The 3,734-nt window shown below is 36.4% G+C and overlaps 1 pseudogene; it reads left to right on the top strand.

Annotated features, from left to right (window-relative positions):
• Positions 1-976: 976 nt before the first annotated feature.
• On the top strand, positions 977-1,830 carry LOC110586284 (annotated as a pseudogene).
• The last annotated feature ends 1,904 nt before the right edge of the window (positions 1,831-3,734 follow it).

The raw sequence follows: 3,734 nt of genomic DNA, 5'->3' as shown, positions 1-3,734 counted from the left end.
AAATGAAAGCAGAAATTACAATCTTGATATCAAACAGAATTGAATATTGAATTCAGGCAAAAGTATTGAAGAAAACATATATATATGTGTGTGTGTGTATATATATATATATATATATATGTTATAATGCTGAAAGCTACAGCTCACAATAAATATTTGACAGTTATAATTATGTCTGCACCAAATAATAGAGAAATAACCTATATAAAACACAAAATAAATAAAGAAATTGCAAGGAGAAATAGACTAAAAAAAAACAGTAATAGGATACGTCACTCTCAAATGATATCAGTGAAAAAATAATGATTAGAAGATCTAAAGAACATAATAAAATATCAATAAGATAGACCATAGATAGATAGATAGATAGATCTATATATATATATATCGCCCCGATGGGAGAGAATATGCCTTCTTTCCAAATATATATGGATTGTTCATAAGAAAGTTGATCATATGTAGGATCACAAACAAAACCACCATAAGTTTGATAAATTAGAGATATTAGGAAAAATATTTTTATTAGAATGCAAGCCAAACACAAAATCCATTAATTAGAAAATTTTGAAATAAAAGGATGTCCACTTTGAAAACAACAACAAAAAAATAAACATTTTTTATCAAACTTTTGAGTGAAAGAAAAGCTGCAGAGCAAAATAAGAGAATTGAAGAAAAATTAGTGATTGTGAAAATAGTACATAACAGAATATATGGGATACCCAGGGCAACCCTTAAGAAAATAAATATAAGAAACAAGAAGGGAATTAAAATGGTACACAAGAAATATCTAACAAGAACAAAAAGGCAGTGGTGAAGAAAAAAGACATTTTCCTTCACCCTCCAGCTGTGGAAGCTGCAGCCCAACCCTGAGTCCCTGAGCCCCTGACCGAGCTGAGGGGACTCAGCAGTAAACAGAGTGGTGGCTGCCCCTCTCAGGAGACCACCGGATCAACTCTTCCCCTGGCCTTGCCTTCCCATGGCCACCTATGGACACAGCCCCACGTGGCCAATGCATATCCTCCATCGTATGCTGACCTTGGAAAGCTGCCAGAGATATTTCCAGCAGAGGATTTGGTTTTGGGTTGGTGAAACCGGATGTGAAAACAAAGTCATGCAGTGGTGTGGAATTCTCAACATCTGGTTCATCTAATACAGACACTCGTAAAGTTCGTGGAACAGCGGAGACCAAATATAAATGGTGTGGGTCTGGTCTGACTTTCACAGAAAAATGGAACACGGGTAACTCTCTGGGAACAGAAATTGCAATTGAAGACCAGATTTATCAAAGTTTGAAGCTAGTATTTAATACCCTTTTCACCCAACACGAGCAAGTGGTAAAATCAAGTCTTCTTACAAGAGGGAGCTAATAAACCTTGGTTGTGATGTTGACTTTGATTTTGTTTGGTTAGCTATCTTTGGTTACGAGGGCTGTCTTGCTGGGGATCAGAAGACCTTTTGACAGTGCCAAATCAAAGGTGACAAGAAATAACTCTGCAATGGGCTGCAGGACTGGGGACTTCCAGCTTCACACTAATGTTAATGATGGGACAGAATTTGGGATCAATTAGCAGAAAGTATGTGAAGATCTTGACACTTCAGGAAACCTTGCTTGGACATCAGGTACCAGCTACACTTGCTTTGGCATTACAGCCAAGTACCAGTTGGATCCTACTGCTTCCATTTCTGCAAAAGTCAACAACTCTAATTTAATTGGAGTGGGCTCAGACTCTGAGGCCTGAGGTCAAGTTTATACTCTCTGCTCTGGTAGCTGGGAAGAGCATTCATGCTGGAAACCCCAAACTTGGGCTTGTTCTGTGGCTAGAGGCCTAATCTAGCTCAAAGAAACCTCTGGGAAGGGATATCAGAAGATTTCACCTTTGTATATTTCCAGCTTGACCAAGAAGGTGATCAGAACAAAGTTTGATCTAACTGTACTTCAAGTATTTAGACAGTTACTCGTTAGCTGGGTTCTAGGTGAATTGGTGATCTAATCTAGCTGCCAAAGCTGCAGTCATGCAGTCCCCTATATGTTACTTAAATGTATTTGACTGTTAAATATGTTACCCCCCAATAATGAAATAGACCTTTGTGAATGCTGTGCAATTGTGTGCATGTTTGTTTTTATGTCCCTATTAGCATTGCAGCAAGATATAAAATAAACCTTCAAAAATTAATAGGTTTCACATATACAAATAATAAGTAGTTAGACAATATAATGGAAGAGAAGTTGTTATTTACAATAACGAAAATATAAAGATGACATACTTAGGAATAATCAGTAAGACAAAATTTATCAAAACATATCTGCAGAAGACTGTTAGATGCTCCTGAACAACACAAAAGTAGATTTGGGTAAATGGACAGACCTCTTTTCTTGGTTCGCATGACTTGGCATCATTAAGATGTCATTTCTTTCTAGACAATATGATCTTAATTTTAAAAAGAGCTTTTGTGGAGCTAGTCAGTCAATACGAGAGTCTATATGAAAAAGAGAAATACAGAAAAAAAAAAAAAAAAAACCCTAAGGAAATACAGGAAAAGAGGAGCTGTGAAGAAGTAGCCCTAAGAGATGAACGGGATATATTATAAAGTCTCTGCAATTAAAACATGTGTAACTGGCACATGGCTAGATTTGTCTATATCTCACCAACCCACAAATGCATTTAACTTTTGAACTAAAAATTCCACTTCTAGGAAGTTACCACAAAGTATGCATTTAACCATACAAAAATATACGTATCTGATATTATCCATTGCAGTGTTATTTGTAACTGCAAAATAACTGGAAACTATCGATGTGCTCAAACATAGGAAATTGATAGAATAACCTTTGGCTTATACACGGTGGTGTATCATGCAGCTTTAAAAAAGAATGAGAGGGCGCCTGGGTGGCTCAGTCGGTTAAGCGGCTGCCTTCGGCTCAGGTCATGATCTCAGGGTCCTGGGATCGAGTTCCGCATTGGGCTCCCTGCTCTGCGGGGAGCCTGCTTCTCCCTCTCCATCTGCCTGCTTCCTTGCCTACTTGTGCTCTCTCTCTATCTCTCTGTCAAATAAATAAATAAAATCTTAAAAAAAAAAAAAGAAGAATGAGAAAGATCTCCATGAAATGATGGAATGTTATATTTAGGATATATGTTAAGGAAAAAAAAGCAAAGTGCTTATTTTTGCATAAAGAAACATAGCAAACACAGAAAGCAGTAAAATTGGTTATCCACAAGTAGGGTAAGTGGTGGCAGGAAGGTAAGGGGGGAGTAGGAGGGAGCCATACAGAGTGGAAGAAAGAAGAGAGCATGCCATTTTTCTGAATATAATTTTTGAACAGTTTTGACTTTTAGAAGCACATTAATGTTATCTACAGAGTCAAACAAATTAAACCAAGATGGGAGTTTAAAAAAAGAAATATCTAAGTCTAAATGCCAATATACAAATAAAACTTACTAAGTTTCACATAAATAACATAACCACACTGAAAGGTGGGGGGAAAAGTGCTGAACCAAATAATTTTTTAACATGAAACTTTGACTTAGGGTAGGGGAGAAAAGGGGTGCAAACAGATCTTGAATTCTTTTTAATAGATTAGGGGTCTTTTTTTTTTAGTGGTATGGATGTAGCAATTCTAGAAATTATTTGATGTGTTGAACAAATCACAGAATTGAACAAATGCATAATTGTGTTAATATTGTTGGAATCCAAGATTTTTACTGTGGGAGGAAGATAAAAATATGCAATGGGGA

This window comes from Neomonachus schauinslandi, chromosome 11 (genome assembly GCF_002201575.2).
Source record: "Neomonachus schauinslandi chromosome 11, ASM220157v2, whole genome shotgun sequence".
Classification (NCBI taxonomy): Eukaryota; Metazoa; Chordata; class Mammalia; order Carnivora; family Phocidae; genus Neomonachus; species Neomonachus schauinslandi.
Note: the sequence above shows the minus strand (reverse complement) of the source record. Positions and strands in the feature narration are given on the sequence as shown.